Source organism: Saccopteryx leptura, chromosome 7 (genome assembly GCF_036850995.1).
Source record: "Saccopteryx leptura isolate mSacLep1 chromosome 7, mSacLep1_pri_phased_curated, whole genome shotgun sequence".
Classification (NCBI taxonomy): Eukaryota; Metazoa; Chordata; class Mammalia; order Chiroptera; family Emballonuridae; genus Saccopteryx; species Saccopteryx leptura.
In genome coordinates this window covers 43447392-43469435 of record NC_089509.1, presented here as the reverse complement: position 1 = coordinate 43469435, position 22044 = coordinate 43447392, and the positions used below count along the sequence as shown (strand labels likewise).

The 22044-nt window shown below is 37.8% G+C and overlaps 1 protein-coding gene across 2 annotated transcripts in view; it reads left to right on the top strand.

Annotated features, from left to right (window-relative positions):
* CCDC148 (coiled-coil domain containing 148) overlaps window positions 1–22044 on the top strand; it is a 303811-nt gene that overhangs the window by 207279 nt on the left and 74488 nt on the right. The gene's annotated exons all lie outside the window — the stretch shown is intronic.

The window sequence follows — 22044 nt, the reverse complement described above, 5'->3', positions numbered from 1 at the left end:
TATTATTCTGCAGCATGTGCTTCTTCATTCAACCTTACATTTCTGAGATATGCCCATGTTAATAGATGGAAACCTGTTTTTCTCCTTTTAACTGCTGTATAGTATTCTATTGTAGAACTAGGCTATCATTTATCCCTTCTTTTACTCATTGACATTTAAGTTTCTAAAGTTTTGGTCTTGCAACCATACTGGAGCAGATGTTATACTAGTCCCCTGGGGCATGTGTGCATGGCTTTCTCTAGGGTACATCCCAGAAGGGAATTAGTATGTCCTCAGATCTCATGCTTTCAATTTCATAAGGTTTTAAATTTTATTTTATGAGCTACTAAAACTTCTTTTTGACTTTTGCCAATCTAATAAATGTGAACAGTGTCTTATTGTTTTAAGTTGAATTCGCCTGATCACTTGTGAGATTGAAAACCTCCTCATATTTATTGGGCAGTTTTCTTCATCTGTGAATTGGTTATTTGCACCTTTTGTCCATTTGTCTATTTCTTTTCCTTTATTAATCTGTAGTTCTTTATAAATTCTGGCTACTGTATCTTATTCATTATGTGGGTTTTAAGTATTTTCTTCCATTGATCATTTGCCTTTTAATTTTGTCTGTAGTGTCTGAGTTTCATGGAAATTTAAAATAATCAAGTAATCAAAACTATTAAACTTTTCCTCTGTGAGTTGTACTTTCCTTTATGAACTGTGACCTGGTAGTGAGAGCATCTCTACAGCTTCTCCTAAGGGCCCTGTGAATTTCACTGGGCCGGGACCAGGTGGTATACTAACTTTGTGGCTTGGGACCTGTGCTGGGAGCTACAGTGGGTGCTGACTTAGTGCTGATGCACAGCACCAGCCGGGGTTCTAGATGACCTCTTTACTCCTCTGGTCCCAGGCAGAAAGTTAGTCCCTTTGTCACTTTCCTGGGGGGTGGTCATAGTGTATCTAGTTTCCATTTTGTGTGTGAACAGCTCCTACATATTTCTTACTCTTTCTAAGCTCGGTCCTAGCTCCTGTGTGCACCGGTCCTACAACTGATATTAAAGGCCCTGCCACCACCTTCTCAGACCTATCTCAGGTCCAGGTTCCCCCAGAGTCCCTTGGTTTTGGCTCCCTCTTATGCTCTGACTTTGAGTTCCATTTATTTTCGATACTTGGACATTGCTCTGTGTGTGTGTGTGTGTGTAGTTGTTGTGTTATATTTTGTCCAAAATATTTATATGTTTAAAGTGGAAAGGTGATTTCTATGTTAACTCAGACATGTTGACCAGAGTTCTGTCTATCTTTATATATACTAACCAAAAATCTAGATTCTTTTATTTTAGCTTTTTTATATGTTGGTGACAAATTTTAGCACTTCAATATTTAACACTAGCTTGGCAGCAAACCCCATCAAGGCAATTCCCCTGACTTGAGAGTGGTTGCTTTGTTAGCTGGTGCTCTGTTTTTCTGTCTTCTGTTTTACCTGCCTGCCTTTCTCTTCTCATAAGAGCAGCAATAGACGTAGAGAAACTATGGGTAAAACCTCATCGTAGGATGTCAGAACAAGAGTTATATTTCTCCTAATTCTTCTTCCCAGTGATTTGTTTTTTACGGAATAATACTCTCTGTTGTAATAACATCTTGATTTGTATTCAGTGCCAAAGTTTACCATAGCAGGTCCCAGCTCCTTTCAGATCTACCTTTGAGTTATTAGATCACTTTTTTTTTTCTGTGCTTTAAAACTCTAGTTGACCATAATATTCACAGTTTTCATGGTTTTATTCAAAACCGAAGGAAAGTCTTGATTCATAAGCTTATGGTGATCATGGTAATATTTCAGAAGCATCTCTCCACTTTTGAAATTATTATGATAAAGTCAAAAGATGATGCCTTTCTGAGAGTAATGGCGGGGTAGGAAGCGATACCGATAAATCTCCCCCAAAACTCAACAAGATCTTCAACCAGAAACAGAAAAACCTATCCTTGGAGCCTAAAAGCTCCAATAAAAACACAATAAAACCAAATTTAAACTGTGACAACAAAAAAAAAGGGGGGGGGAGAGGATGGAGATTAGCAGTAGCAAAGGACAATGGAGTGCAAAAGTACTCACAAAATAGTGCGCTACAATGAACAGGGTAGGAACCCTTTTCAGTACTTAAAGGTAACCACCATTGAAAAAACCACCACAGAAGCACATGAGATAAAAAAGATAGCAACAGAGGAAAGATGTATGGAATACAACTAAATAAAAACAAAAGATAGAAAAACGAAAGAGAAGGATCAAACAAGACACAAAACTAACAGAAAGCAATATATAAAATGGCAATGGGGAACTCACAAGTGTCAACAATTACACTAAATATAAATGGATTAAACTCACCAATAAAAAGGCACAGAGTAGCAGAATGGATTAAAAAAGAAAATCCAACTGTATGCTACCTACAGGAAACTCATCTAAGTAACAAGGATAAAAACAAATTCAAAGTAAAAGGCTGGAAAACAATACTCCAAGCAAATAACATCCAAAAAAAAGCAGGCGTAGCAATACTCATATCTGATAATGCTGACTACAAGACAGGAAAAGTACTCAGAGACAAAAATGGCCATTTCATAATGGCTAAGGGGACACTGAATCAAGAAGACATAACAATTCTTAATATATATGCACCAAACCAAGGAGCACCAAAATATATAAGACAGATACTTATTGACCTTAAAACAAAAACTGACAAAAATACAATCATACTTGGAGACCTCAATACACCGCTGACAGCTCTAGATCGGTCATCCAAACAGAGAATCTACAAAGATATAGTGGCCTTAAACAAAACACTGGAGCACCTGGATATGATAGACATCTACAGGACATTTCATCCCAAAGTGACTGAGTATACATTTTTCTCCAGTGTACATGGATCATTCTCAAGAATTGACCATATGTTGGGCCATAAAAACAACATCATCAAATTCAGAAAAATCGAAGTTGTACCAAGCATATTTTCTGATCATAAAGCCTTGAAACTAGAATTCAACTGCAAAAAAGAGGAAAAAAATCCCACAAAAATGTGGAAACTAAACAACATACTTTTAAAAAATGAATGGGTCAAAGAAGAAATAAGTGCAGAGATCAAAAGATATATACAGACAAATGAAAATAACAATACGACATATCAGAATCTATGGGATGCAGCAAAAACAGTGATAAGAGGGAAGTTCATATCACTTCAGGCATATATGAACAAACAAGAGAGAGCCCAAGTGAGCCACTTAACTTCACACCTTAAGGAACTAGAAAAAGAAGAACAAAGACAACCTAAAACCAGCCAAAGAAAGGAGATAATAAAAATCAGAGCAGAAATAAATGAAATAGAGAACAGAAAAACTATAGAAACAATTAATAGAACAAGGAGCTGGTTCTTTGAAAAGATCAACAAAATTGACAAACCTTTGGCAAGACTTACCAAGGAAAAAAGAGAAAGAACTCATATAAACAAAATCCAAAATGAAAGAGGAGAAATCACCACAGACACCATAGATATACAAAGAATTATTGTAGAATACTATGAAAAACTTTATGGATAAATTCCTAGAACAATACAACCTTCCTAGACTGAGTCAAGAAGAAGCAGAAAGCCTAAACAGACCTATTAGTAGAGAAGAAATAGAAAAAACCTAAAAACCTCCCCAAAAATAAAAGTCCAGGCCCAGACGGCTATACCAGCAAATTTTATCAAACATTCAAAGAAGACTTGGTTCCTATTCTACTCAAAGTCTTCCAAAAAATTGAAGAAGAAGCAATACTTCCAAACACATTTTATGAGGCCAACATAACCCTCATACCAAAACCAGGCAAGGATGGCACAAAAAAAGAAAACTACAGACCAATATCTCTAATGAATACAGATGCTAAAATACTAAACAAAATACTAGCAAATTGAATACAACAACATATTAAAAAAATAATACATCATGATCAAGTGGGATTCATCCCAGAATCTCAAGGATGGTTCAACATACGTAAAACGGTTAACGTAATATACCATATCAACAAAACAAAGAACAAAAACCACATGATCTTATCAATAGACACAGAAAAGGCTTTCGATAAAATACAACACAATTTTATGTTTAAGGCTCTCAACAAAATGGGTATAGAAGGAAAATATCTCAACATGATAAAGGCCATATATGATAAACCATCAGCTAACATCATATTAAATGGCACAAAACTGTAGGCTTTCCCCCTTAAATCAGGAACAAGACAGGGTTGTCCACTCTCTCCACTCTTATTTAATGTGGTACTAGAGGTTCTAGCCAGAGCAATCAGACAAGACAAAGAAATAAAAGGCATCCATATCGGAAAAGAAGAAGTAAAGGTATCACTTTTTGCAGATGATATGATCCTATACATCGAAAACCCCAAAGACTCCACAAAAAGACTACTAGAAACAATAAGCCAATAAAGTAAGGTCGCAGGATACAAAATTAACATACAAAAGTCAGTAGCCTTTCTATATGCCAACAATGAAACAATTGAGAACGAACTCAAAAGAATAATCCCCTTCACGATTGCAACAAAAAAAATAAAATACTTAGGAATAAACATAACCAAGAATGTAAAGGACTTATATAATGAAAACTATAAACCATTGTTAAGGGAAATCGAAAAAGATATAATGATATGGAAGAATATACCTTGTTCTTGGTTAGGAAGAATAAATATAATCAAGATGGCCATATTACCCAAAGCAATATACAAATTTAATGCAATTCCCATCAAAATTCCAATGACATTTTTTAAAGAAATAGAGCAAAAAATCATCAGATTCATATGGTACTATAAAAAACCCCGAATAGCCAAAGCAATCCTAAAGAAAAAGAATGAAGCTGGGGGCATTACAATACCTGACTTCAAACTATATAATAGGGCCACGACAATCAAAACAGCATGGTATTGGCAGAAAATAGACACTCAGACCAATGGAACAGAATAGAAAACCCAGAAATAAAACCACATATATATATAGTCAAATAATTTTTGATAAAGGGGCCAAAAACACACAATGGAGAAAAGAAAGCCTCTTCAATAAATGGTGCTGGGAAAACTGGAAAGCCACATGCAAAAGAATGAAACTGGACAGTTTGTCCCCCTGTACTAAAATTAACTCAAAATGGATCAAAGATCTAAACATAAGACCTGAAACAATTAAGTACATAGAGAAGACATAGGTACTAAACTCATGGACCTGGGTTTTAAAGAGCATTTTATGAATTTGACTCCAAAGGCAAGAGAAACGAAGGCAAAAATTAATGAATGGGACTACATCAGACTAAGAAGTTTTTGCTAAGCAAGAGAAACTGATAACAAAATAAACAGACAGCCAACTAAATGGGAAATTATATTTTCAAACAACAGCTCAGATAAGGGCCTAATATCCAAAATATACAAAGAACTCATAAAACTCAACAACAAACAAACAAACAAACAATCCAATAAAAAAATGAGAAGAGGACATGAACAGACACTTCTCCCAGGAAGAAATACAAATGGCCAACAGATATATGAAAAGATGCTCTTCTTCTTTAGTTATTAGAGAAATGCAAATCAAAACTGCAATGAGATACCACCTCACACCTGTTAGATTAGACAGGTAATAGCAAATGTTGGAGAGGCTGTGGAGAAAAAGGAACCCTCATACACTGTTGGTGGGAATGTAAAGTAGTACAACCATTATGGAAGAAAGTATGGTGGTTCCTCAAAAAACTGAAAATAGAACTACCTTATGACCCAGCAATCCCTTTGGGTATATACCCCCAAAACTCAGAAACATTGATACGTAAAGACACATGCAGCCCCATGTTCATTGCAGCATTGTTCACAGTGGCCAGGACATGGAAACAACCAAAAAGCCCAACAATAGATGACTGGATAAAGAAGATGTGGCACATATACACTATGGAATACTACTCAGCCATAAGAAATGATGACATCGGATCATTTACAGCAAAATGGTGGGATCTTGATAACATTATACGAAGTGAAATAAGTAAATCAGAAAAAACCAGGAACTGCATTATTCCATACGTAGGTGGGACATAAAAGTGAGACTAAGAGACATTGATAAGAGTGTGGTGGTTACAGGGGGGGGGAGGGGGGAGAGGGAAAGGGGGAGGGGGAGGGGCACAAAGAAAACTAGATAGAAGGTGACAGAGGACAATCTGACTTTGGGTGATGGGTATGCAACATAATTGAACGACAAGATAACCTGGAGTTGTTATCTTTGAATATATGTATCCTGATTTATTGATGTCACCCCATTAAAAAAATAAAATTATTTAAAAAAAAAATGATGCCTTTAAACTATTCCTAGGAGCTATTATATGAAGCAAAATGACAGTGATAGATGAACCTTAAAATGCTTTCTATATAATATTGGTCCCAGTACCAACTTTTTAATAGAGGTGTCTCTTTAGGAGGCTTGAGTAACATAAAAATTGCTTTGCATCACAGTGTTTTAGGAAGTGTGGTTGCTGCATGATGCCTGGAGTTTCATGGGATCCAAGACACCGGAAGTTCAGCCTTGCTGCCAAAATGGCGATTTCAACCAACGTTCACATAAAAAAACAAAAAGAGTCTCATCCCTTCCTTGATCTATCATATCACAATTCTCTTCCAATTTAGCCAACTCCTAATTCAGCATTGAAACCATCCTCATTGTGTGACTGAGGGATGGAGAACAGGACCAGGAAAGTCATGTAACCTTCAGCCTTGTCTCAGAGATGTTTCTGGGGAGGAATCTATCATCTTGTGTTCTCTTAGCTTCAAGTGACATCACACCAGTAAATGCCAAGAGACCCAGGCTCCAGCAGAACCTTGGCACTTGGATGTTCCCCTTTGTCTTCAGGTGACCTGGAAAATACTCAGAATTGTTTTTGTTCTGCAGGTGAGCAGGGGAGAGGGAAACAGTCTAAAACAAAAGAGTGTAGGCTATCATAAACAGAATGCAGACAGAGGGCTAGAACAGTGTTGCTTCTCAGAAGATGCAAGAAGCTCTGTACTTGAAAGAGTCCACTGTACCTTCCCAATTCAAGTCAAAACCATTCTCTCAGAGTGGGAATCTGTAGGTTCTTGTGAGAACAATTCATTATGAAATCATAAAATCTCTTCTCCAGTGTTTCATAACCTAATAGCAAAGAATGGGGAAAACAAGGTTAACATAGAGAATGATAATAAAAAAAACCAAATTTGCAGACTTTAAACTCTGCTTCTTCAGGATTGTTGGGCCAATGAATAGCACCTATGATAGGCAGGCTTCTAAGACAGGCCCCAGGATTTCCAGCCGCATGAGATACATGTCCTGTATAATCGCCAGGACGGTAGATACCATGGGTTAGATTGTATTATAGAGCACAGACAGCCTTGAGAAAGGGAGAGTGCCTGGGTGGGTTGGACCTAATCACGAGCCCTTTATAAGCAAAGAGTTCTCTGGCTGCTCACAGGAGGGGTAGTCAGAGATCTGAAACATGAAAAGAACATGACCCAATATTCTTGGCTTAAAAATTTAGGAAGTCACATGGCAAGGAGTGTGGGTGGTTTCTAGGATTCAACAGCCAGAAAGGAAATGAGAACCTATAACCTACAGTCCTATAACTGAAAGTAACTGAATTCTGCCAAAAATAAGAATGAGCTTGGAAGCAGATTTTTCTCTAAAGCATCCAGATGAGAACTTCGTTTTGTCAACACCTTGATTTCAGCCCCGTGATATCATGAGCAGAGCACCCAGCCACACCATGGTGGATCTCTGACTTAGAGGATTCTGAGCTAATAAGTGAGCTTAGTAAGACATATTGACACTAAGACTGTGTATAATGTCAAAGGGGTCACTAATGGTCCAAATAGGGTAATCATTTATTAATTTATTTGCTTATTCAACAAGTATTCACCAGTTGCCTTCATACCATTGTTGAAAGGTCATTCCACTCAAACAGAAATTGCCTCTTTTTTGGTATGTTTTTAAAGGGATGTGTTTGCCTGCTCTGCCACAATGATAATATACAATTCTTGGTTAGGTCAGTAGATGCTCTTACATATTAATACAGAGAATTTCTGTTCGCTTCCAACTTACAATAAAACAAAAGGGCTAGTAGAAAAAAACAAAAAAATATAAAATAAATTAAACTATATGAAGTTTGCAATTAAGTTAAGCATAACTACATACAGTAAATAAAATATATCTGCACATATACATAATGAATACAAATGTGTATATTTGTGTGCATACACTTACACACATAATTACTGTGTGACTCTCCTGCCCCTCTCAGTGAGGACTAATGAAGGTCTTAGTTTGGGGTGATTAGCATAGTACCTTTGCCTTCAGTTATTCATGCCTAGACCTCCTCTTCTCTTATTTCCTGGTTCTATGTCATCAAAACATACTTTGGGCCCATGTGATTTGATTATTTCTTTAGCATGAATGCTCTTATACCAGTAATGGTTATTAGTTTTGCCACATTTGATCAAAGTTTAAGCCTTAGAGTCTAAACTCTCTGCATTGACTCCAATAAGATTCATCATCAACTCTCTTTTTACTAATTTTTTTCTTTTTGCTATTGTGGGCATTTTTGCACTACAGAAACTTCAGGATATGAAACTGTCCACTGCAATTTCCTTCAAATGCCTGCAACTAATTGCCTTTCATTTTCAGTGAATGCCCTGCTGGTGCAGAGGGAGGGTGGCAGAGATCTTGGGAATTTAGGTGGTGGGAAAAGAACCTTCAGAATCAGAGCACCGCCTCAAAAACAGCCCCTGGCAGAAAGGCCCTTCAGAAACGGCACCGTCTGGTCCAGAGCCTGGTCTGTTTCTTCCAACTCCTTTTCCCCATGCTACTCCTTCTCAAACTCAAAGTGAAGGGGTGTGTGTGTGTGTGAGTGTGTGAGTGTGTGAGTGAGAGAGAGAGAAAGAGAGCCAGGGAGATATCTAACTAGATCCCATTTAGACTAAAGTGACTCAAGATTTAAATATTGTCCATTTGTGTCATATATCACTGGGGACCAACTAAATTGTGAACACAAAAGAAACATTGTGGGTAGTACTCAGTAAATGCAGTGACATTCAGATGTTGGTTTACAGCACTTTTTTATATTTTTATAAAATATAGAATATGGAATATGAGAACTCAGAAAGACTCCATGGATCCTATAAACATGTCTTTGAACTACTCTGAACAGCTTGACCTTTGCTCCAACATTCATCCACCCAAATCTCTTTTTGTAAACGTTCTCTTTGTAAAGGAACCACCTGCCACTAGAGTGAAGTATCCCCATCTGGCTGAGGACCACTCTGTTAAATTACTTCCTACCCTCAGTTTTGAGGTACTCTCAAGTACTAACTTCTAGAAATGTGATCTTGCAGTCAAAGTTTGATGGGGTGGCTTTCTTTTCTTTCTTTCTTTCTTTCTTTTTTTTTTGTTGTTGGCACCATTTAAATAGACATTAGGATAAAAATAAAATATAAACAAAAAATGAATATTATTATTACATTTATTTATTGGTCTTTTTACTTGGGAATCTGATGAAGTATCCCATACATGAGAACTATAAAACCTAATGGGTAAATTAACTATTAAAATTTTATAGCCTGACCAGGCAGTGGTGCAGTGGATAGAGCGTCAAACTGGGATGTGGAAGGCCCCAGGTCCGAGACCCCGAGGTCGCCAGCTGGAGCGCGGGCTCATCTGGTTCGAGCAAAGCTCACCAGCTTTGACCCAAGGTCGCTGGCTTGAGCAAGGGGTGACTTACTCGATCTGCTGAAGGCCCACGGTCAAGGCAAACATGAGAAAGCAATCAATGAACAACTAAAGTGTCGCAATGAAAAACTGATGATTGATGCTTCTCATCTCTCTCCATTCCTATCTGTCTGTTCCTATCTATCCCTCTCTCTGACTCTCTCTCTGTCTCTGCAAAAAAAAAAAAAAAAAAAAGAATTTTATAGGCCCTGGCCAGTTGGCTCAGTGGTAGAACGTTGGCCCAGTGTGTGTATGCCCTGGGTTTGATTCCTGGTCAGGATACACAGAAGAAGTTCTCATCTGCTTCTCTACTCCTCCCCTTCTTGCTTTTCTCTCTGTCTTGTCCCCTCCTGCAGCCATGGCTCAATTGGAGTGAGTGGCCCCAGGTGGTAAAGATGGCTCCATGGCTTCTGCCTCAGGTGCTAAGAAGAGCTTGGTTGCTGAGCAATGGAGCTGTGCCCCAGATGGACAGAATATCACCCCCTAGTGTGCTTGATGAGTGGATCCTGGTTGGGGTGCATGTGGGAGTCTGTCTCTGCCTCCCCTCCTGTCACTGAATTAATAACTAACTAACTAACTAAATAACTAACTAAATAAATAAATAAATTTTATAATGGTCCAAAGCAGAGGATCATATATAGTAGAAATGATTCCAAAAACAAACTCAAGATTTAGACTTTAGTTTCTGAAGATTTAATATCAGTCCTCTAAATCAGTCCGCATGCGGCCCGCCGAACAATTTTGTGCGGCCCGCAGACTAATCCACGAAGTTCAAAATATTTTGGATAAAATTAAGTAAGCCTAGGGGCCTACTTGTATTTTTTATTTCTCTAGCATCCTAGCTAGATATTAGCTTAGTTAACAGCAGTTGTGATGCAAACTACAGTTTCTGGTCGTTTTGTGACACTGAGTAAACTGCATGTACGATTGTGCTTGTTGTACTGATTTTTTTTTGTTTTCAACTGCAGTGAGAAAAGTGTTGCGTAACAATTGCCTTTTGTAGACCTAGTGCGGCTCGCCGAATGGCTGTGATCTTGCTCTGCGGCCCACATGCTGAGTTGAGTTTGAGACCCCTGCTCTAAATAATATTGTTTATATAAAAAATTAGAATGAGTTTCAATTATCCAAAAGATCATATAATTTTAAAATATTCATAATGGTTTTTGTTTTTCTATTAAAATTTGGAAATGAACATTAACATAAGGTTATTAATTGACTCTAACCTTCTACTATGAGACTGAATGTAAAGTCAGTTCTCAGTATATGAGTCATAGGTGGCAGAAAGGCAGACAGTAATCCAAGAAGATTGCTTTTATTTTCTATGGCTGAATAGTATACCATGGTGTACATGTGCCATATATTCCTTATCTAGTCCTCTATTCTTTTTTTTTTTTTTTACAGTGATTAAAGCCTTTAAGCATCTTGGCCAATACAGCAAGAATCCATAAAAGAGTAGTGTCCTTAACATGTTCACCAAGTCCAAGTTGGCACCAACACCATGCCAAATCCCTGAAAAATGCAACCCAATCCCAGTTCAGTCTGTTAGGAGCTGTCACAAGGAGCAGGAGTCCAGGAAGAGTCCACATCCAGGAAAGGTCTGCATGGCACTGGAATTGTTGTCACAATTCTATACTTTGCTCTCATGTCCAAGTCCCAATGACCGCTGCTTCTGGCTGGTAATGATTTAGGTAGACTGGAAATGCCATCTGCAGCATGTGTGGAGATGGAGCTTCTGTTCTCCTCTTCCTGGAGAGATGAGACCAGGTTGCTTTTCCCTGGAGCTCTGCGACTGTGGCTTGGTAAAGAGAACCTTGGGATACACTAAGCTGGGTGGCAAAGGTAGATTCATAATAGAAGTTGGCAAAAGGGGGAAAGAGAGCTCTAAATTGGGAGTAGGTCCCAGCCTGAAATATGAGTGGGGCATTGAGGTAGGAGGAATAAAGGAAACACTATTTATTAAACAAAGCAGCAGAAAATAGGACTATCAACACCCACAACAGAGATCTTCGAGGGAAGAATAGAAAACCTGACTATTCAGGCAAGACATAGTTAAGTGGCCCTTGTGCTAATGAGATCAGTTTACCTGCTTCTTGGAAGAAATACCCTAGGCTCGTCCACAGTGTCGTGGATGGGGCCAACAGCCCTGGGCACCTTCAGCCTTCAGTGGCAAACCCCAGCATTCTGGGCAAGATTAGGTCATAGGAGGCTGGAGCAGGGCTGGAAGAGACTGAACCCTCCCTTAGAGGAGCGAGGGGGAAGCCTACCTTCCAGTGTCCTTGTTTCCTCACAGCAGAGGCATGTAAGCCTGGCAGGCTTTAGCTCAATGACCTTCCTTTCCACTATTGAAGCAGGACCCAGATGCCATCCTATGTGACCCCTTTGGGGCGTTGGAGCCTTTAAGGGTGTATCCTAAAAGCTGGTAGTTCCCCTGACCTCTATTGGGCTTTTTCTGCTTCTTGGTATCTTAAAAGCCATGCTCAGAAGATCTCGCTGAGGGGTTTGAGGATCCCCATCTGCCTATTTAAATCTTTTCCATATATCTGGAGCTATTTGGAAAAAGATAAAATGGTGTTATTAGCTGGATCAAATAATGAAGGTAGTAGTTTGCAGGAGAAAAAGATTTGGCGTCTCCTGTTCATCAGCATTCAAAATAAAATTTAAAAAATTTTAAGTAAAAAGCATGATATGGTAGACCCGTAGGAGTTCCAGGATATGACTACCCCCTTTTAAATTGACCTTACAATATTTGCTGGGTACCCTTTAATAATACCTTAACTTTAAAGATTATAAGAATGACAAAATACAGTAAATGCTTTTGCTCCATATGTAGGAGCATTTTCAGTTCAACCAGTTTAGGAAATCCAATAATAGAACAATGCATACAGACAATGAGCTATAACATGCTTAGCAGCCTTTCCTGTTCTGACAGAGGTTACTATAAATCCAGAATATGTATCCACTGTAATGTGGACATAGGGCTGTTTGCCAAATGAAATGAAGGTATATGAGTAACATCCGTTTGCCAAAGTTGTCCTGGTAGGGGTCCTTGAGGGTTAACTCCAAATGAAGGGACAGATTGTAGTATAGGACCCCTTGGACAGGATTTCCCAATCTGCCGTGCTCCTTCCTGAGAAAGTTGAAATTGTTTACACAGGGATGCAGCGTTCTGGTGATGAATAGTATGAGACTGAATTGCTCGATCTGTCATGGTTGCTCCAAATAATTTTCTTTTGGGTAGCTTGATCAACAAGGGCATTCCTAGGCCCTGGCCGGTTGGCTCAATGGTAGAGTGTCGGCCTGGTGTGCAGGATTCCCGGGTTCGATTCCCAGCCAGAGCACACAGAAGAAGAGCCCATCTGCCTCTCCACTCCTCCTCCTCCCCTTCCTCTCCGTCTCTCTCTTCCCCTACCACAGCCAAGGCTCCACCGGAACAAAGCCGGCCCGGGCACTAAGGATGGCCCCGTGGCCTCTGCCTCCGGCACTAGAATGGCTCTGGCTGCAACAGAGCAACATCCCAGATGGGCAGAGCATCCCCCCCTGGTAGGTGTGCCGGTGGATCCCGGTCGGGCTCATCGGATCACTTGCAACAAAATGGTTGGATCTTGATAACGTTATACGGAGTGAAATGGGTAAATCAGAGAAAGACAAGAGCTGCGGGATTCCATACATTGGTAGGACATAAAAACGAGACTAAGAGACATGGACAAGAGTGTGGTGGTTGTGGGGGGCGGGGGGAGGGAAGGAGGGAAAGGGGGAGGGGGATGGGGAGTTGCATGAAGAAGACTAAATGGAAGGTGATGGAGGACAATCTGATTTTGGGTGATAGGTATGCAATAGAATTGAATGACAGGATAACTTGGACATGTTTTCTTTGAATATATGTACACTGATTTATTGATGTCACCCCATTAAAATAAAAATTTATTTATATATATAAAGAAAAGTGAAACTTACATTAGAACTTCTTTTTAGAAAGTAGAAAAAAACTGATGATGAAATATTCCTACTCTTTGTCAGGACATAGTTTTTTATTTTTGTTTTTATTTTTTTCAGTTTTTATAAAAATGTCAGATGGAAAAAACAAACAAACCCTGGATGATCAAAAGCCAGATATATTTGTTTTTTTGTAAAATATTTCCCAGTAGACAGTTTTAGAAGAAAAGTCTTAAAAATGAACTCCAGGTATCAATTTTGGGTTATATTTTCTGGCTAGGTCTTGATTATTTTTAGTGATTTAATTTAGTAGAAGCTTGCTCTGTGCAAGTCACTATTCTATCTGCACTGTATCTTCTTCACTACCTTAAGGCGTGTGTACTAAAAAAGCATACATAATTTTCCTGAAGTCATATATCCATTATGAGGTATAGTCAGGATTTGAACCCAGGCAGTCTAACTCCATATTTCATGATTTTAAACACTGCTATGCTGCCCATCATTACAATTGCTGTTAATTTGATGATAAATCAATTTTGAGAAATCTTGGTGTCAAATTATTTGCTTCAGGGTCATTTTCATGGATCTAGTTCTATCCTACTTTACCCAGGACTGTTAAATAGTTAGGTAATTGATAATTTTAACTCTTTAGTAGTCTGCTTACTAGGAACATTTCTTTTATGTTCTATAGTGCCCACAGTTTTACTGTGTTTGTCTCCTTACTCTTTTTTTTTCCCTCAGTAAATATTTTTTTAAAATTAATTTTAATGGGATGACATTGATAAATCAGGGTACATATGGTCAGAGAAAACATCTCCAGGTTATTTTGACATTTGATTATGCTGCATTCCCATCATCCAAAGTCCAGTTGTCTTCCATCACCTTCTAACTGGTTCCTTACTCTTAATATTCTCTCAGGACTTCTTTCCTTGGGTTAATGAACCATTATAAGTAAACACTACAAGAAACTGGTCATTATATATAGTTTGATCACAATTAAACTGTCAATTATAAGATGTGTGTTATACATGAATTTAAAAAACCCATTGTTGGCCCTGGCTGGTTGCTCAGTGGTAGAGCGTCGGCCTGGCGTGCGGGGGACCTGGGTTCGATTCCCGGCCAGGGCACACAGGAGAAGCGCCCATCTGCTTCTCCACCCCTCCCCCTCTCCTTCCTCTCTGTCTCTCTCTTCCCCTCCCGCAGCCAAGGCTCCATTGGAGCAAAGATGGCCCGGGCGCTGGGGATGGCTCCTTGGCCTCTGCCCCAGGCGCTAGAGTGGCTCTGGTCGCGGCAGAGCGACACCTCGGAGGGGCAGAGCATCGCCCCCTGGTGGGCAGAGTGTCGCCCCTGGTGGGCGTGCCGGGTGGATCCAGGTCAGGCGCATGCAGGAGTCTGTCTGACTGTCTCTCCCCGTTTCCAGCTTCAGAAAAATACAAAAAAAAAAACACCCCAAAACAAAAAACAAACAAACAAAAAAACCCATTGCCTCCTTGGTGCTGTTCTTTTGTTAAGTAGACTAGTGTTTTTCATCCTTTTTATATTTGGGGACCAGTGAAAATAGGAGAATAATTTCTGGGACCGCTAAGGCAGAAATCACCCTGAGCATAAGCAAATTTGACTAAAATTATTGGGCCTATAATCTTGATATAATATCTGAATGGTTAAACTTTTTTACACGCCTGCACAAAATTTCTGGTAGACTGCTCCATGGACTGGCAGTTGAAAAACAATAAAGTTGTCTGAAGAAAATATTAATGATTTTGATGTGGTTTATTTTTTCTTACCTGTCAATATGTTACTTCACAAGAGGAGAATTTCCATAGATTTTCATGATCATATCTACCAACCTCTCAGAATCCTTACCCATTGCCCACCCTCCCTCCTTTTACAATGCATGAAATAAGTATCTGAGCTCCTGTCAAAGACCAGCCCCTTCATCTCTCCCCTCTCTCCTACTCGAGTTCATCCCAATCTGTCTCCCTCTACCATTTCCCCATTTTTTAGATCTTTCTAAAACTCTTTCCTACTAACTTACAAATACACCATTATGACTTCTAGAGTCGGAGAATCTCCCTTGACACCCCTCCCCCATCCTCTCCCTTAGGAAAACTACACCATTCTATAGCCTAGCACACTGTCTCCATCTTTTTTCTGGCCTTTCTCTCTTGATCCATTTGTCTCTCCACTCAGCAAAGATGTGTTTACCTAGGTCATCATTGACCTCTGTGTTGCTAATTTCAGGGATCAGTTTTCAATCTTTACCCTACTTGAACTTTAAGATGAAGTGATTGCTACCTCCTCCTTGGAAAACTTGATATTTGACCTCTAGGAAGGCAATTCTTTTTGTTCTTTTGTCTCATTGATTTCTCTTTTTCAATAAACTTAGATGAATCCTTCTCATCATTCTCACTTCAAAGTCTGGGAGCATCTTGGGTGTTCAGTCCTCTAAGTATGTATACTTTCTAGGTGATCTTAATCAATTCTATATACTTTATATACCATTCACATGCCAACTAATACCAGTTAATATCTCTGGTTAAAACCTCTCTTGAACTCCAAACTCACACATCCCACTGCTTTCAGTATATTTTTGTTTTCCCTCCAGATCTGTTCCTTCTTCAGTATAATTTTTTTCTCAACAAATGGAAACCTATTCTCCCAGTGCTCAGGCCAAAAGGTTAGCTATTATCTTTGGTTCTTATTCCCACCCTGGTCCTGCAGACCCCATACCCATGACTTTACATATGATCATGAATATAAGATTCTACCTTTTAAATCAGAACTATTTTCATAACCACTTAATCTTCTAATTAATTTCTCTGCCTCCTCCTTTTCCATTCCCACCCTCCCCCTTTAGTGTATTTCTCACCCACTAGTCACAGTGATGTTTTTATCTCTTGGATCCTAACACTTCTCCCCTTATTCACCCTGCCTCAGCCATACCAGCCTACTTACTCCTCCTTGAACTCCCTAATACATACCTTCTGAGCCTTTGGCACTGGCTGTTCCCTGCGCCTGGAATTCTCTCTCAGGTCAGCATAACTCTCACTCTTACCTCATTCAGGATCCCACCCAGATGTCATCAGAGAGAATGTTCATTTTTGATTCACATACTTAAAATAGCACCCCCTTGACACTCTGTCCATCTACCCAACTTAATTTTTTCTTAGCATTTATCATCCCCAACATATATTTAACTGTTGACTGCCTTCTCTTTCTCTTCTAGAATATAAGCACCAGAAAAAAAGGGGGATATGTCTGTTTTCTTTGTTGTTTTATCTCCAGGGCCTGGCACAAGGCTGTCAATAAATATTGGTCAAATGAATTAATTTAATAAACAAACAGTATGCAACTATTCTTTGTTGTTGAAGTATGGATGAAAATGTGCCAGTATGGGCGACCCTAACGTGGTGGGTGACCTTGGACAAGGTATGCAGGCTCTGTGAGGTTTTGCTTCCTCAATTGTAAAATAAGGTATTTGAACTGAATTGCTAAAATCACCGCAGCTCTAAGGAGTCATGATTGAATGACTCTGAGGTTTGATTACTTTTCACTTTTCACTCTCCCTGACATTTCAGGCTGTCAGCTACTACATCCTTAGTATATATATTCCCTTTCTAATGAGTAGTGAAAAGAGAGAAATTAAATAAGATTATACACAAATTCATTTTAACAATATTAACATATGACATGATCATTATGTAATATTTCAATGTCCCTGCTGAAAATAGACCTTACTTCAAAAGAAAACATTAAAGTTATTTTTTAATCCACCTGGCATTTCAATTAAGAGGAAGATAACTAATATGTTTATCCAATTTTTTTGGCTCATCATGTTCTAAGGACCTAAGACTACATCACAGCAGAAACAAGCTATTACCCATTTGAGTAGGCAGCTCTGTTATGGAAAAATGCTCATATAATTGACCAAGTTAAACATCATCTAAAAGAGATTCATGTTATTTACTTATGCATATAGACATCTCCTACCTCTGAATAATTTACAATAAAAGACATTAACACTATCATGCTGATATCCTCCCCTTGGATCATTCTGCTCTGTGACCATGGTCCCCTTACCCTCTGGCTCCTGGTTGGGTTTAGTCAAAGTGGAACATTGGAGATGAGGATGAAGGAGGACAGTGAGGCTGGATGTGCTGTTCCCCACTCCTTTCCCTGCAGACTTGTGCTGACTAGCTGTGTCCTCCACCGAATGTCTCAGCTCCTGTTGGGTGGCCCTCCCCACAGCAGATTCTCTGACTCTGCTTCTATGGTTCTAAAGCAGCCAGGTTACTGAATGACCCCTTATGATTCCAACCTCTCCTTGTCAATTATTTTCTTACTATCACATTCTTCTGGATTGATCCCAACTTTTAGTGTGCCGTCTGTTTCCTATTAGGAATAATGAATACAGAAAGTAAGAGAATGAAAGACAAAAAAATTAAGAGGATGAGAAATATAGTTATGTCAGCAAGCCATGCTATAATTGAACATGGTTAAAGTTAAAAGGAAGCATTTAGCTCTTATTTGCTAATAACAGACCACAACCTAACACACTGGGAGCTGGCAGCATATATTGGGGGGAGGGAGGCAAACTACCCAGTGAATAATATTTTCAGTAGAAATTTTATAGAGGAGTCTAAATCAGTCCTCATATAATATTGCATCAACTTTTATAAGGCTTTTGGCATAAAGTTAAATCATAGTTCTGTCAAGCTTACCTATAGAAGTGAAAGTGATGGCACATGCAAGGTGCTAAAAAGTGAAAGTGTTATATAAAGGGATATACAGTATTCTTGTCATCTGACTAGATACAGGAATAGAGTTTGGAAACCTAAGGAATGAATAGTAGTCATGTCCCTTAGATGTTTCTTCTAAGCATTAATTTTTCTTGGCCAGACTTTTAAAAAACATACTTTTATAAATATGAAATATTTTATGTTCATTGTGGATAGTTTGGAAAATAAAAGCAAGCACAGAAAATACAATAAAAATCACCCCAAATCCTAAACCACTACCAAAACAAAATTATTAGCAATGTCCTTATATTCTTTTTCTGTATACAGAAACTTGAACTTAAATAGAATCATACTGCATACATTATTTTTAACCTAACTTTTCCATTTATCAATTTATCATATATATTTTCTACCATATAATTTTTAGTGTTTGCATAGTGTTTTATTATGTGAAATATTACATTTAACCAATTTCTTATTTTGGGGTGTTAAATTATTTCCTTTTTTTTTTTTTACCTGTTAGGCTGTAATGAACATACTGGTATATAAATCTTTGCATATGTCTTGCTTATTAATTATCAAATTTTATTTCTTAATTCTTAGGACTCTTGCTAGTTCTTTTTTTTTTGTAAATTTAAAAACATTTTTCAGTTACAGTAGATGTACAATATTGTATTAGTTTCAGGTATACAACCCAGTGATTAGACATTTATATAACATACAAAGTGATCACCCTGATAAATCTGGTACTCATCTGACATCATACATATTTATTACAATATTATTGACTATATTTCCTATGCTGTACTTAACATACCCATGACTATTTTGTAGCTACCAATTTGTATTTCTTAATACCTTCACCTTTTTCACCCATCCCTCTAAACCCCCTCCCATCTGGCAACATCAAAATGTTCTCTGTATTTATGAGTCTGTTTCTATTCTGCTTTTTAAAATTTATTTTGTGTTTCACATTCCACATATAAGTAAAATCATATGGCATTTGTCTTTTTCTGTCTGCCTTATTTCACTCAGCACAATACCCTCTAGGCTAATCTATATCATTGAAGATGGCAAGATTTCATTCCTTTTTATAACTGAGTCATATTCCATTGTAGATATGCACCACTTTTTTAATCCATTCATCTATTGATGGACACTTTAGTTGCAACATCATATGTTGGCTATTATAAATAACACTGCAATGAATATATGGATGCATATATATATATATATATATATTTTAATTTAAAGTTTCATTGTTTTTGGATAAATACTCAGAATTGCAATTGCTGGGTGCTTCTTTGTCTCCTGTTATAGCCTATGTTTTAAAGCAGGGGTAGTCAACCTTTTTTTTACCTACCGCCCACTTTTGTATCTCTGTTAGTAGTAAAACTTTCTAACTGTCCACTGGTTCCACAGTAATGGTGATTTATAAAGTAGGGAAGGAACTTCACTTTATAAAATTTATAAAGCAGAGTTACAGCAAGTTAAAGCATATAATAATAATTACTTACCAAGTACTTTATGTCAGATTTTTGCTAAGTTTGGCAGAACAAATATTTATAAAACAACTTACTATAGTTAAATCTATCTTTTTATTTATATTTTGGTTGCTCCACTACTGCCCATCATGAAAGCTGGAATGCCCACTAGTGGGTGGTAGGAACCAGGTTGACTACCACTGTTTTAAAGTCTACTTTGTCTGGTATAAGTATTGTTATTCCAGCTTTTATGCTCCCCTTTGGACATCCTGCTTGTGAAGCTAATTGGATTCTGCTCTGATGTTTTCTGAAGCTGGCCTCTGAGGGCAATGATTCTGGCCTCTTGAGTGGGAACTTGGTGCAGGATAATATCAGAGACTCTCTGTACTGGCCCTCCATAACATTTTTGAGGCTACAAGTGATCCAAAGTGTTAAGAGAGAATCTTAAAAGCAGCAAGAGAAAAGCAGTTATCTACAAGGGAGCTCCCATAAGGCTATCAGTTGATTTCTCAACAGAACCATGTCAGCCCAGAAGGGATTGGCAAGAAATATTCAAAGTGATGAAAAAGAAGGATCTATAACCAAAATGACTCTACTCAGCAAAGTTATTTAAAATTGAAGGACAAATAACTTACCACACATGAAAAAGCTTTATAATTTCATCACCACAAAACTAGTACCTCAAAATGTTAAAGGGTCTTCTATAAGAAGGAGAAAAAAAGATTTAAAAATAATATTAAAATGGCAATAAATACATATGTATCAACAATTACTTCAAATACAAGTGGATTGAATGCTCCAATTAAAAGATATAGGGTGTCTGAAAGACTAGGAAAACAAGATCTGTCTACAAGAAACTCATTTCAGATCTAAAGACACATACAGACTAAACGTAAATGAATGGGGAAAATATTTCATGCAAATGGAAATGAAAAAACAGCTGAGGTAACAATACTAATATCAACAAAATAGCCTTTAAAACAAAGGCTATAGTAAGAGACAAATAAGGGCACTACATAATGATAAAGGGAGCAATCCAACAAGAGGATATAACCCTTGTAAAATTTACTTACTTGTTGTAGGAGCATCTAAATATGTAAAACAAATCTTAATGAACATAATGGGAGAGATCAGCATAATACAGTCATACTAGGGGATTTTAATGCCCCATTGACATCAATGGCTAGATCTTCCAGACAGAAAATCAACAAGGAATAGCAACCTTATATAACACATTAGATCAGCTAGATTTAATTGATATCTTCAGATCATTTCATCCTAAAGCAGCAGACTATACATTCTTTTCAAGTGCACACGGAACATTTTCTAAGATAGTACACATGTTAGGACACAAAACAAATCTCAGTAAATTTAGAAGATTGAAATCACACCAAGCATCTTCTCTGACCATAATGATAGGAAACTAGAAATCAATCACAAGAAAAATAAAAACAAACAAACAAACAAAATAATAACACAGCATTATAGAGAACAGGAAAGCAAATCCTGGAGGAAAGGGAGGAAGTCTTTGGGGGGGAGGGGGCAAGGGGGATGTCGAGGGGAACACGGGTATGTGTGTATGGGGAGCTATATATATCTATGTGAACACAATAAATTAAAATAAATAAGAAATGAAAAAAAAACATGAAGGGTAAATAACATGTTACTAAACAATGAATGGGTTAATAATGAGATCAACAAAAAAAATCAAGAGATGACTTGAAACAAATGGCAGTTAGAACACAGCAGCCAAAAATCTTTGAGGTACAGCGAAGACAGTCTAAGAGGGAATTCACTGCATTTCAGGCCTACCTTAAGAAAAAAGAAAAATTTCAAATGAACAATCAAACTTACACTTAAAGGAACTTTAAAAAGAAAAACAAGCCCAAAGTGAGTTGAAAGAAGGAAACAAGAAATATAAAAGCACAAATAAGTGAAATGGAGTCTTAAAAAACAGTACAAAAGATCAATGAAACCAAGAGTGGGTCCTTGAAAAGATAAACAAACCTTTAACCAGACTCATCAAGAAAAAAAGAGGACTCAAATAAATAAAATCATAGATGAAAGAGGAGAATTAACAACAAACACCAAAGAAACAGAAAAGATTGTAAGAAAATATTACAAACA